The sequence below is a fragment of the Bos indicus genome, chromosome 27, assembly GCF_029378745.1.
Source record: "Bos indicus isolate NIAB-ARS_2022 breed Sahiwal x Tharparkar chromosome 27, NIAB-ARS_B.indTharparkar_mat_pri_1.0, whole genome shotgun sequence".
NCBI classification, from domain to species: domain Eukaryota; kingdom Metazoa; phylum Chordata; class Mammalia; order Artiodactyla; family Bovidae; genus Bos; species Bos indicus.
The window spans coordinates 23208576-23223062 of record NC_091786.1 but is presented as its reverse complement, the minus strand read 5'-3'; the positions used below and the strand labels follow the sequence as shown (position 1 = coordinate 23223062).

Here is a 14487-nt window from a genome sequence, read left to right as displayed (position 1 = left end):
AGAATTTTCCAGGTAAGAATACTAGAATGGGCTGTCATGCTCTCCTCCATGGGGTCTTCTTGACTCTGGGATCAAACTTGCATCTCTTGTGCCTACTGCATTGGCAGGCAGATTCTTTACCACTGCGCTACCTGGGAAGTCTGTATGTATGCTATATTTCATAATAAAAATAATGACATTTAGGATAGAACTTAAGTATATAACTTGGAAATTAAAAAATGGAAAGCTGAAGAGTTGATTTTATTAGTTTGGCATCCTTATTTTTCCATCCTTATCTGTGTTATTAAAATGACACCCAGTGCATCAAAAATTATCTAAACATCTCTTAAAATTGGAAACTTAATATTTGGGAATACTAACGCTTTTTTCTAAAGCCCAACTACATATTAAAATTTATTAAAAGTTTTTCTATGAATCAAAACTCTTACTTTACTATCACCAAACTTCCCTTGCAAAAATGATGAAAAGACAAAGAGATATAAAATAGAAGAGGAACAAAAGAAAAATAAGGAACAATTTAAGAAGGCCAACAGCTAACTACTGTGACTTTCAGAAAGAAAAAAAAAATTATAGGAGGAAATTACAAAAAATTATAGACTCTACCCCAGAATGCAAGAATATTAATTTTTAGGTTAAAATGACATATTGAATTTATACCACATCAAGTGAAGAAGGTTCTCTGCTGCCGCTAAGTCACTTCAGTTGTGTCCGACTCTGTGCGACACCATAGATGGCAGCCCACCAGGCTCTTCCGTCCCTGGGATTCTCCAGGCAAGAAACCTGGAGTGGGTTGTCATTTCCTTTTCCAATGCATGAAGGTGAAAAGTAAAAGTGAAGTCGCTCAGTCGTGTCCAACTCAGCAACCCCATGGACTGTAGCCCACCAAGCTCCTCTGTCCATGGGATTTTCCAGGCAAGAGTACTGGAGTGGGGTGTCATTGCCTTCTCTGGAAGGTCCTCTATTGGGTGATATAACTTTAAAGTTTCCTCAACATCAAGATAAAATATAGCAAAACTTTTCAGAGATAAGGAAAAAAAAGTTTATAGGTATTGGATACATGTGGAAACAAAAATTCTGAATAAAATGATAGCTAATTGAATATAACAAAATATTCTCAGAAATCAACCAAAGAATGATTTATCCCAGCGATATAAAGATGCTTCAGTATTAATTAAAGCTTATCAGTGGAATTTACTTAGAATAAGAGAAAGCTCCTCTTTTTAAAAGCAGTTATTTTTGGCTGCTCTGGGTCTGTGCTGGTTTGTGTGGGCTTTCTCCAGTTGTGGCAGGTGGGGGACTCGCTACTCTTGGTTGCGTGTGCGGCTTCTCATTGTGGCAGCTTTATTTTGGGGCACAGGCTTCAGGAGTTGCAGCAAGAGGGCTCTAGAGCACAGGTTCAGTAGATGGGACAGACTGGCTCAGTTTGCTCAGTGGCATATGGGATCTTCCCAGACTAGGGGTCAAACCCATGTCCTCTGCATTGGCAAGCAGGTTCTTATACACTGTGGCACTAGGGAAGTCTGAAAAAGAACACCTTAGTAGTGAATTTGTTGTTCAGTTGCTAAGTCATGTCTGACTTTGGTGACCCCATGGACTGCAGCATGACAGGCTTCCCTGTCCTTCACTGTCTCCCTGAGTTTGTTCAAACTGACGTCCATTGGTGGTTAATGCTATCCAACCATCTCATCTTCTGTCCCACCCCTTCTTCTCCTGCCCTCAATCTTCCCCAGCATTAGGGTGTTATCCAGTGAATTGGCTCTTTGCCTCAGGTGGCCAAAGCCTTGGAGCTTCAGCCTCAACATCTGTCCTTCCAATGAATATTCAGGGTTGATTTCCTTTAGAATTGATTGGTTTGATCTCCTTGCAGTCCACGTGACTCTCAAGAGTCTTCTCCAGCACCACAATTCGAAAGCACCAATTCTTTGCCTCTCAGCCTTCTTTATGGTCCAACTTTCACATCTTTACATGACTACAGGAAAAACTATAGCTTTGACTAGACGGACCTCTGTTGGCAAAGTAATGTCTCTGATTTTTTATACACTATCTTGTTTTGTCATAGCTTTTCTTCCAAGGAGCAAGCATCTTTTAATTTCATGGCTGCAGTCACCATCCACAGTGATTTTGGAGCCAAAGAAAATAAATTCTGTCACTGTTTCCACTGTTTTCCCATCCATTTGCCATAAAGTGATGGGATCAGTTGCCGTGATCTTTTTGAATGTTGAGTTTTAAGCCAGCTTTTTCACTGTCCTCTTTCACCTTCATCAAGAGGATCTTTAGTCTTCTTTGCTTTCTGCCATTAGAGTGGTATCATGTGCATATCTCAGGCTGTTTATATTTCTCCCAGCAGTCTTGATTCCAACTCGTGATTGATCCAGCCCCAAATCTTGCATGATATACTCTGCATGTAAGTTAAATAAACAGGGTGACAATATACAGCTTTGATGTTCAGGTTTCCTAGTTTTGAACTGGTTTGTTGTTCCATGTCTGGTTTTAACTCTTGCTTCTTGACCTGCATACAGGTTTCTCAGGAGGCAGGTAAGTTGTCTCATATTCTCATCTCTTTGAGAATTTTCCACAGTTTGTTGTGATCCACACAGACAAAGGCTTAGTCAGTGAAGCAGATGTTTTTTTCTGGAACTCTCTCACTTTTCTATGATCCAATGGATGTTGGCCATTTGATCTCTGGTTCCTCTGCCTTTTCTAAATCCACCTCATACATCTGGAATGTCTCGGTTCATGTACTGTTGAAGCCTGGCTTGAAGGATTTTGAGCATTACCTTGCTAGCATGTGAAATGAGCATGTGTGTGTGGTAGTTTAAAATTCTTTGGTGGTGGTCTTCTTTGTGCTGGAATGAAAACGGACCTTTTTGGTTCCTGTGGCAGGTGAATAAACATTTATTAATTTCAATATCTGCTCTAGAATGAATGTAATTTCTCTAGGAAGCAAACTCTGAGAAGACTTATGAGCAGGAGTTTACTCAAAAGTATTTTTATACATATACCGAAAGTGCAAGAATCAAGACCGGGCAGAGGGAACAATTGAATTGCAATGTAGTTGCAAAAGACTCCACAGCTGCTCCTCTGGGCAGCTGTGAAATTAGGATGGCATTCTGACTTGAGTCAGCAGCTCCAGGTTTTACACTCTGATACATACATGACAAGTGGGCACCCCTTGGCTGAGTTCATTCTGGGAGAGGGAGTTCGCTGTTTGCCATCAGCAGTCGATCCTCCCAGCAGCTGAGGAAATAATTGGTTTAGTTCTTAAGAGAGGTGCACCGTACCTTCCACTGCTTTCCAGCCCTTTTGCCTCTCATATAGTGAGTGCATCTCATCTGGGCAAAGCTCTTCAGGGAGGATGGTTGGTCTCATTCTTTGGGAAAAGAAGAGGAAGGTTAGTTAAGACAAACAGTCCAACTGGTCCCCAAGACTGGTGTGTCTTATTGTCGCAAAATGGATTCCAGTTGCTAGAAGCTGGGACACTTGGCAGTGGCTGGTGTTGCATTGGTGAGTGAACTGCTTTTGTCAAACCCAGGCCTGGCCTCCCTCAGTGTCACTGCGCCATAGCCACCCGCTTATCAGCAGTTTGCCCATAGCAGCTATGACTGACAACAGAAGCCGCCTGACTTTAGTTAGCTGAGCATTTTCTGTATTGAATTATTGTACACTTCTTTTGTGGTGGATGCTCAATGGTGTGTGTTCACATGCAATAATAAGAATCCGTTCTCTGTGCTTACTCTCTTAAATTTATTTACATGTCAGTTGTGCAGTTCATACTGTTCTAGTTTGTCACAGACTAGGATTGAAGGAATAGTGAACATATTAGAAGTGACAAATGAAAGATATCTAGCACAGTTCATCTCTGATTTTCTCTTGGCATTCACTCGAATCATATCTACAGAGGAAAAAATATGTTTCTGAGCTTCCCTTGTCTAAGGAGGCCTTACAAATAGCTGAGAAAAGAAGAGAAGCTAAAGGCAAAGGAGAAAAGGAAAGATATACTCAATTGAATGCAGAGTTCCAAAGAATAGCAGAGAGAGATAAGAAAGACTTCCTCAGTGATCAGTGCAAAGAAATAGAGGAAAGCAATAGGGAAAGACTGGAGATCTCTTCAAGAAAATTAGAGATACCAAGGGAACATTTCATGCAAAGATGGGCACAACAAAGGACAGAAATGGTATGGACCTAACAGAAGCAAGATATATTAAGACATGGTGGCAAGAATACACAGAAGAACTGTACAAAAAAGAGCTTCATGACCCAAATACCATGATGGTGTGATCACTCATCTAGAGCCAGACATTTTGAAATGGAAAGTCAAGTGGGCCTTACGAAGCCTCACTACAAACAAAGCTAGTGGAAGTGATGGGATTCCAGCTGAGCTATTTCAAATCCTAAAGGATGATGTTGTGAAAGTGCTGTGCTCAATGTACCAGCAAATTTGGAAAACTCAGCAGTGGCCACAGGACTGGAAAAGGTCAGATTTCATTCCAACCCCAAAGAAAGGCAATGCCAAAGAATGTTCAAACTACCGCACAATTGCACTCATCTCACATGCTAGTAAAGTAATGCTCAAAATTCTCCAAGCCAGACTTCAACAATATGTGAACTGTGAACTTCCAGATGTTCAAGCTGGATTTAGAAAAGGCAGAGGAACCAGAGACCAATTTTCCAACATCTGTTGGATCATTAAAAAAGCAAGAGAGTTCCAGAAAAATATTTACTTTTGCTTTATTGACTACACCAAAGCCTTTGACTGTGTAGATCACAACAAACAATGGAAAATTCTTAAAGAGATGGGAATACCAGAGCACCTGACCTGCCTCCCGAGAAATCTGTCTGCAGGTCAGGAAGCAACAGTTAGTACTCGACAGGGAACAACGGATTGGTTCCAAATCAGGGAAGGAGTATATCAAGGCTGTATATTGTCACCCTGCTTACTTAACTTATATGCAGAGTACATCATGTGAAATGCCGGGCTGGATGAAGGACAAGCTGGAATCAAGATTGCCGAGAGAAGTATCAATAACCTCAGAGATGCAGATGACACCACCCTTATGGCATAAAGTGAAGAAGAACTAAAGAGTCTCTTGATGAAAGTGAAAGAAGAGAGTGAAAAAGTTGGCTTAAAACTCAATACTCAGAAAACTAAAATCATGTCAACTGGTCCCATCACTTCATGGTAAATAGATGGATAAACAATGGAAACGGTGAGAGACTTTATTTTTGGGGCTCCAAAGTCACTGCAAATGGTGACTGCAGCCACGAAATTAAAAGATGCTTGCTCCTTGGAAGAAAAGCTATGACCAACCTAGACAGCATATTAAAAAAAACAAAGACATTACTTTGCCAGGAAAGGTCCATCTAGTCAAACCTATAGTTTTTCCAGTAGTCATGTTTGGATGTGAGAGTTGGACTATTAAAGAAAGCTGAGTGCTGAAGAATTGGTGCTTTCGAAATGTGGTGCTGGAGAAGACTCTTGAGATTCTCTTGGACTGCAAGGGGATCCAACAAGTCAATCCTAACAGATATCAGTCCTGAATATTCATTGGAAGGACTGATGCTGAAGCTCCAATACTTTGGCCACCTGATGTGAAGAACTGACTCATTGGAAAAGACCCTGATGCTGGGAAAGATTGAAGGCAGAGGTGAAGGGGATGACAGAGGATGAGATGGTTGGATGGCATCACCAACTCAATGAACATGAGTTTGAGTAAACTCCAGGAGTTGGTGATGGACAGGGAGGCCTGGCACACTGCAGTCCGTGGGGTCTCAAAGAGTCGGACTTGGATGAGCGACTGAACTGACTGAACTGACTCACTAACTGAGCTTCCCTACTAGCTCAGGTAGTACAGAATCTGCCTGCAATGGAGGAGACCTAGGTTTGATCCCTGGGTCAGGAAGATTCCCCTGGAGAAGGAAATGGCAACCCACTCCAGTATTCTTGCCTGGAGAATCCCATGGACAAAGGAGCCTGGCAGGCTATACAGTTCATGGTGTTGCAGAGAGTCAGACAAGACTGAGCAACTTAAAACTAATACAGAGAACATACAAAGTTCTAAAAGTTATTTGAAATGTAATGTACTAGCTACTGTCAGAAATAGGAAAGAAAAGAAACAATGATCATGAACATACATGCTTGTTATCTTCATTTCATTACCAGTCATGAGGTCTAAGTTGGAAATTACAGGTGCCTTCTTCCATCATAATATATGTGTTCTTAAAGCCTTTCAGTACACCCCACTGAATGGCATTATTTATCTGGTAGAGTCACCCAGTTCATTCCTACAGAAACTAAATCTTGATCATCCTCCCGCAGAAACTATAAGTGAACACAAACTATCAAAGTGGACCCTTACCTTCCAATTTAGTGAAATCTTAATGAGAGCCCATCTAATGGAGACAGGGAGCTAAAACCCTTCCAGTGGTTTATGGTTTTAATAGTGAGAGAAATCACTTCTGGTTTTACTCTTTGGTTCTTAAACACATGCATCCCATCTATTGCAGAGATTGCTCCATATATTGCCCACTGATTTAAGGTGTATGATAATACATCTTTCTGACTGACATCCCAATCTTGTGGACTATTGAATATGCTGTCAAACATGGAGATGAAAGATGTGCTAAGACCTATGAATTCTCTGTGCTATCTTTGTATTGCTGTAACATATGTTTCTTGATCAAGGGTATTTTGAATGGAATACCATGGCAATTGATAACGCATTCTGTAATTCCATATACGGTAGTCCTAGAAAAAGAATTGTGGATAGAAATAATAAACATGCTTCGGAGTATATGTCTGTTTCTGTGTGTCTGTACAGAGTGAGGTGGAATAGTTTCCTCTCATTTTGTGGAAATCTGCATTATTGTCACAGATACGACTCTTTTCCTCATAAGAGGATTATATTGCAGTGCTCTTTGCTTTTGTGATTTTTCCATACGCCTTGTAAAGGGTCTGTGGCACATACTTTGCTGCTTCCATTACTGAGCTTCAGTTCAGTTCAGTCGGTCAGTCGTGTCTGACTCTCTGCGACCCCATGAACAGCAGCATGCCAGGCCTCCCTGTCCATCACCAACTCCCAGAGTTCACTCAAGCTCATGTCCATCGAGTCGGTGATGCCATCCAGCCATCTCATCCTGTCATCCCCTTCTCCTGCCCCCAGTCCCTCCCAGCATCAGGGTCTTTTCCAATGAGTCAACTCTTTGCATGAGGTGGCCAAAAGTATTGGAGTTTCAGCTTCAGCATCAGTCCTTCCAATGAACACCCAGGACTGATCTCCTTTAGGATGGACTGGTTGGATCTCCTTGCAGTCCAAGGGACTCTCAAGAGTCTTCTCTAATACCACACTTCAAAAGCATCAATTCTTCGGGGCTCAGCTTTCTTCACAATCCAACTCTCACATCCATACATGACCACTGGAAAAACCATAGCCTTGACTAGATGGACCTTTGTTGGCAAAGTATTATCTCTGCTTTTCAATATGCTATCTAGGTTGGTCATAACTTTCCTTCCAAGGAGTAAGCGTCTTTTAATTTCATGGCTGCAATCACCATCTGCCATGATTTTGGAGCCCAAATAAGTAAAGTCTGACACTGTTTCCACTGTCTCCCCATCTATCTGCCATGAAACGATGGGACCAGATACCATGATCTTAGTTTTCTGAATGTTGAGCTTTAAGCTAACTTTTTCACTCTCCTCTTTGACTTTCATCAAGAGACTCTTTAGTTCTTCTTCACTTTCTGCCATAAGGGTGGTATCATCTGCATATCTGAGGTTATTGATATTTCTCCCGGCAATCTTGATTCCAGCTTGTGCTTCTTCCAGCCCAGTGTTTCTCATGATGTACTCTGCATATAAATTAAATAAGCAGGGTGACAATATACAGCCTTGATGTACTCCTTTTCCTATTTGGAACCAGTCTGTTGTTCCATGTCCAGTTCTAACTGTTGCTTCCTGACCTGCATATAGGTTTCTCAAGAGGCAAGTCAGGTGGTCTGGTATTCCCAACTCTTTCAGAATTTTCCACAGTTTCTTGTGATCCACACAGTCAAAGGCTTCGGCAGAGTCAATAAAGCAGAAATAGATGGTTTTCTGGAACTCTCTTGCTTTTTCCATGATCCAGCAGATGTTGGCAATTTGATCTCTGGTTCCTCTGCCTTTTCTAAAACCAGATTGAACATCTGGAAGTTCACAGTTTATGTACTGCTGAAGCCTGGTTGGAAAATTTTGAGCATTACTTTACTAGCGTGTGAGATGAGTGCAATTGAGCATTCTTTGGCATTGCCTTTCTTTGGGATTGGAAATAAAACTGACCTTTTCCAGTCCTGTGGCCACTGATGAGTTTTCCAAAGTTGCTGGCATATTGAGTGCAGCACTTTCACAGCATCATCTTCCAGGATTTGAAATAGCTCAACTGGAATTCCATCACCTCCACTAGCTTTGTTCGTAGTGATGCTTTCTAAGGCCCGCTTGACTTCACATTCCAGGATGTCTGGCTCTAGGTGAGTGATCACACCATCGTGATTATCTGGGTTATAAAGCTCTGTTTTGTACAGTTCTTCTGTGTATTCTTGCCACCTCTTAATATCTTATGCTTCTGTTAGGTCCATACCATTTCTGTCCTTTATTGAGCCCATCTTTGCATGAAATGTTCCCTTGGTATCTCTAATTTTCTTGAAGAGATCTCTAGTCTTTCCCATTTTGTTGTTTTCATCTATTTCTTTGCATTGATAGCTGAGGAAGTCTTTCTTATCTCTCTCTGCTTTTCTTTGGAAGTCTGCATTCAGATGCTTGTATCTTTCCTTTTCTCCTTTGCTTTTCGCTTCTCTTCTTCTCACAGCTATTTGTAAGGCCTCGGGTTGGTGCCCAATATGCTACTGGAAATCAGTGGAGAAATAACTCCAGAAAGAATGAAGGGATGGAGCCAAAGCAAAAACAATACCCAGTTGTGAATGTGACTGGTGATAGAAGCAAGGTCTGATGCTGTAAATAGCAATATTGCTTAGGAACCTGGAATGTCAGGTCCATGAATCAAGGCAAATTGGAAGTGGTCAAACAGGAGATGGCAGGAGTGAACGTCAACATTCTAGGAATCAGGGAACTAAAATGGACTGGAATGGGTGAATTTAACTCAGATGACCATTATATCTACTACTGTGGACAGGAATCCCTCAGAAGAAATGGAGTAGCCATCATGGTCAACAAGAGAGTCCATAGTGCAGTACTTGGATGCAATCTCAAAAACGACAGAATGATCTCTGTTCGTTTCCAAGGCAAACCATTCAATATCACAGTAATCCAAGTCTACGCCCCAACCAGTAATGCTGAAGAAGCTGAAGTTGAATGGTTCTATGAAGACCTACAAGACCTTTTAGAACTAACACCCCAAAAAAGATGTCCTTTTCATTATAGGGGACTGGAATGCAAAAGTAGGAAGTCAAGAAATGCCTGGAGTAACAGGCAAATTTGGCCTTGGAATACGGAATGAAGCAGGACAAAAGCTAATAGAGTTTTGCCAAGACAACGCACTGGTCATAGCAAACACCCTCTTCCAACAACACAAGAGCAGACTCTCCATATGGACATCACTAGATGGTCAGTACTGAAATCAAATTGATTATATTCTTTGCAGCCAAAGATGGAGAAGCTCTATACAGTCAGCAAAAACAAGACCAGGAGCTGACTGTGGCTCAGATTATGAACTCCTTATTGCCAAATTAAGTGGGGAAAACCACTAGACCATTCAGATATGACCTAAATCAGATCTCTTATGATTATACAGTGGAACTGAGAAATAGATTTAAGGGACTAGATCTGATAGAGTGCCTGATGAACTATGGACGGAGCTTCATCATATCGTACAGGAGACAGGGATCAAGACCATCTCCATGGAAAAGAAATGCAAAAAAGCAAAATGGCTATCTGAGGAGGCCTTACTGAGCTTAGGTGTGTTAATTGTTTTGGTCAAAAGAAAGTGAGTGGGTGTGATGTACAGCATTTGCACACAGACAGTAGAGAGACTTCTAATGAATTACATCATTGTTTGTTTCAGCCTTTTCTGATTTTGTGCTCTATCACAATAGCAGGGTATTTCATATTGGAGTTGCTCCTTCACCACGGGTCCCCGATTAGAACAATGAGGTAGAAGCCAAATGGAGCTGAGACACAGTCAACGTAAGTCGTATAAACAGGAAAGAGTTTTTGCTGTTATTACAACTATTTTAAGCCCGATAGGTTGAGATTGATTTTTACTGTAACAAAATCTATCTAATACATGACGTAAGGGATCTAAGCTAATCAATGTGTCACCAGCTGGCTAGTTAGTTCCCCCAGGGAATGAAATAGAATTGGGAGTGAAGTATTGGCATTTACTTTTGGCAGGCTGAGCATAGTAGCAGTAGCCAAAACAGCCTGGGAAAGAAAGGTAGCTCCTGTCCAGTCCACACACAGCCCTCATCCCACTGTCAGTATCCACTTTGTATAATAAACAGGCCCACTGAGAAGGCCTAGATGGCTGACAGTCACGGGGTAGTTCACAGGCTCCAAATCATTTGTGAGAGCTCATTCATCGTGCAGTCCACTGGCAGAGAGTCAAAACTATTTTTATACACTTTGCTTGTTTCAAGAGGTCCACATCTCAGCCCCAGAGTTCTTGTTGCTAATCTTCCAATTTTGTTCTTTCCAAATCCCTCATTAGCCAACTGACCCATGAGTTTTTGCCCATGAACCAGCACAGATCTGTATCCCAGGCTGTCTCTTTGTGTATGACCAGATGTCCCCTCTCACCCCAAGTCTGCTGACCAGAGGGACATCCCTGCCCTGTGGCCTCTTAAGGACATTCGTAATGTTGCAACTGTCGAATTCTGTTTCTTGAATATGATACATATTATTCTAAGCAAATCCATACATTGGTTTCATTGTCAGATGATTATAGATGGGGTGTTAAAAGATCCTAGTTTGCCCAGGACACTCCTGACTTACACCCAGTGCCCCACCTTAATTATTAATAGTGCTGCTTTTAGCTCTTAAAAGTGTCTTTGTTTGGATGTTAACTATATATGGTCACATACATCATGGATGTAGTTTAAGATAGAGAAGGGATAAAGCAGGCAAAAACGTGCGGCTCCTTCTGCAGCTTGTTTGTACATTCCAGACCCGTTCAGATCCAGTTTCATAAGTTCCTTTTCAATTACACAGTGGCATACTACTGCACTCACCCAGTTTTATGATCCAGTAGATCAGCTAGCTGCGTGTTGACCGTGTGCAGGTGGGCATGTGTGATTACTTGTTATCCCATGGTCAAATATCTTGTTTCAACAGGGGACCAGTACCAGGATGCTTTTCGAATGGACGAGAGTTTAGTGACTGAAAGGGCCAGGACTTAACTCTCAGACCATAGGGGTCTGTCCTGATTCTCCAGGATCAGAGATGAGGCTTTCCAGCAGCTCCTTAGAGCATCTCTATCTAATACAACCACTGTCCATACTATAGGCTCTGCTGATGGAATCTCAGTCTCCAGGCATCTTGTCCCCACTGCACAGTCTTGTCTTTTTCTAGATTGTATTCAAAACTGGCAGGTTTATGGGTTATCCAGTCATGGGTCAGAGAAGCACACATAAATATGTTACCTGCTGTCTCAAAATCAAGAGTCTCAGCAGCCATTGAGCTTCTTCCTTCATGGTGGACAGTACATGGTGCAGTGACTTTAAAGTGGATATATTGAGATTCTCTACACTAAGGAAACACCATGGAAACTTCCCTGAGATAGCATATCTCTGAAATTTTGCAAGATTTAGATATATCTTGCTGTAACATTTTAAAAAATATTTTGGCCTCACTGTGCAGCTTGTAAAATATTAGTTCCCTGACCAGGGATTGAACCCACACCCTCAGTAGTGGAAGTGTGGAGTCCTAACCACTGGACCACCAGGGAATTCCCTACTGTAGCATTTTGAAGGTTTATTATTTCTCATAATCAGATTCAATTGAAATGCTGTCATCAATGTAGAATAACAGTTATGAAATGAAAATGGGTAATAGATCTTTCAGCTTTATTATGATAGCCCTAAGTCAGAAGAGTAAGGGTATACTGATATCTTTGCTGCTAAAGGTAAAAGTGCTTCAGGTTAATCTTTTAATAGGAATGGGAAAAGGAAATGCCTGAAAACAAGAGACAGTGTCGACTGACCATAGTAAAGACACTAACTTCAGCAACTTAACTGTGCTTATCAGCGCCACTGATTAATTTTGTGATCATCTGTAAGTTTTCTTCATGAATGTTCTTTTCCCACTGGCTCACAGGCAGTTGATGAGGATTGCTATCCCCATGTGGTGAGGATTGCTGTTCCTACATGGTGAGAATTGCCATCCCTACGTGCTTTTATTTAGCCTCTTGGCAGGAGTGGGTAGATCCATGGGCTTCCACTTGGCCTTTTCTGTCATAACCATCATAGAACCTGTGTAAGGATTCTGCCTGTAACTATCACTCCCCACCAAATGGTCAGACATTGGGAGAGCAATCACAAGATGTATCTGCCATAAATTCCCTACTACTCTAGAATCAGGTTTCTCCACTAGCCCTAGCATTTCCCACTTTAATACATTAAACATTTCTAGGCCACCAGTCTGTTTTACTGGCCATGAAGTTAACATTCCTGTTAACTTCATAATCGGTTAACCACTGACACAGATCTCTGTCTCTCAAAAATAAGACTGTCACCCAACAGAGTTAATTATTCTTGATGCACTCAGATGATCTATGATAAATCAACATTGCCACCTGATCTGTGCATCTCTAGGATCCTGCTACCCCACTGAGATGATGAAGTCCAGTTTTATTGCAGAATCCCTTATTGTCAGCTCTGTCTTATTGGCAACAATCACTACAGAGCTTTATATGTGGGTGCCCCTCACCAATACGGGTTTTTAACAGTTTAATGAATGAAAACATTTTTGGCCATTGTAGAGAAGACTTTTATAGGTATAGGACAGTTTATACATAACATAGTCAATCTAACATTCAGTCTAAACCAGTAAAGTTCTGGTATTTGATCCCTAGTAACTGAAGGCTACTGTTGGGTTCAACTGTAAGTTAGCCAAGATATTAAGAGAAGGTGGCAAGGTAGGTTCAGGAGTATTTGGGAGTTTAAAGATCTCCTACTAACACCATTCCCAGGCACTCAATTCAGTACTCTAAATCCATCAATAGATTCTTCTCAATCAGTGTTCATATCTTATCCTTTCCAGCTTAATATCTATAGGGTCCACTCATAAAATATCTTTCAAACTATTGCCAACAGAAATTAGTGACTTCCTGTAACATATTTAGGGTGTAGACCACCTCTTTTTGAGGCATGGCATGAACTTCCCAGTCTAGCCTGTGAGTCCCTACCTTTCATCGACCTGAAAAGGTGAGATGGAGATACTGCCTGAGATGACTCAGCGGCCTCTTACGAGGAAACAGCATGATAACCATTTTAGCATATAGTGTATTAATAGAAAATTTGAGGCGTGGTATGTCCAAGAGATCGGCAATGATTGCATTGAAAAGATAGTTTATTACTCATAGTTCCAAGAGGAGGGGCCTGCCTCACACCATATGGGGCAGCAGCAGGCTTGGTTGGGAGGCAGAGGGGGAGAGAACTGTGGGCCAGAGCCATCACGGTGGTTTCTAGGGTGAAGGAAGTGGGTAAGGAAGGATCAACAGGTTTAGGATTGGCTATTTGAATAATTTCAGCAGGCTCTGGGGCACAGAAACTGCTTATAGTTGTCGGGTACCTGGACCTGGAGTATGTTGCCCACCAGGGTTCCGGGCCTCCTTAATCACCAGAAATCGATCTGAGGCCAGAGAAGAAATTGGGGCAAGGCTTCACTGGGGCCCTTGCTCCAGCAACAGGGGCAATAACAAACAAGGTTCCTTTGCTCACTGGCTCCCTGAGGCAGGGTGAGCTGGTTCCTTTTATGGGGTGAGGGTAGGGGTATATCCAGGGGTCAGGCAGGAGGGGTGGCTTAGGTGGTTTGCCCACCCCCAATGGTGGTGTGTGCAGGGGGCATGTGCAGTACCCAGCTTTTGCTCTCAGCTCTTCACAAGTGATAGTTGGGGTTATTTGGTCTTTCTGCATCTCTGTCCAGAATTTGCCTCAACTGCACATACACACACTTATTCTTCATCTTTTACTGTTTCTCTGTATTTTTGTAGTTTGAGGAGAGGTGTGTCCAGGTGCAGGCACAACGGTACTGTAGCCGAGGGTCCTGGACCCAGACCTGTCTCACTTAGGGAAGGGGTAGAGGTTCAGAGTGTGAGAGCTCAGTAAAGGAGATGGTTAGTGGTGTGGGCTTCAGATTAGTTGGTTTGTACTTGAAAACACATTCCTATTTGAGTTGTTACTGTTTCTAAGAACTGGCTAGTCCTACGAGGGCAGTCCCTTCAGGGTCTGCAAGACCCCAGATATCAAAGTAACAGGACAGTTCAGTTCAGTCACTCAGTCGTG

The 14487-nt window shown here is 42.0% G+C and overlaps 1 pseudogene; it reads left to right on the top strand.

Annotated features, from left to right (window-relative positions):
* The window catches only part of LOC139180157 (DNA methyltransferase 1-associated protein 1 pseudogene), a 181879-nt pseudogene that overhangs the window by 156240 nt on the left and 11152 nt on the right, over nucleotides 1–14487 (top strand).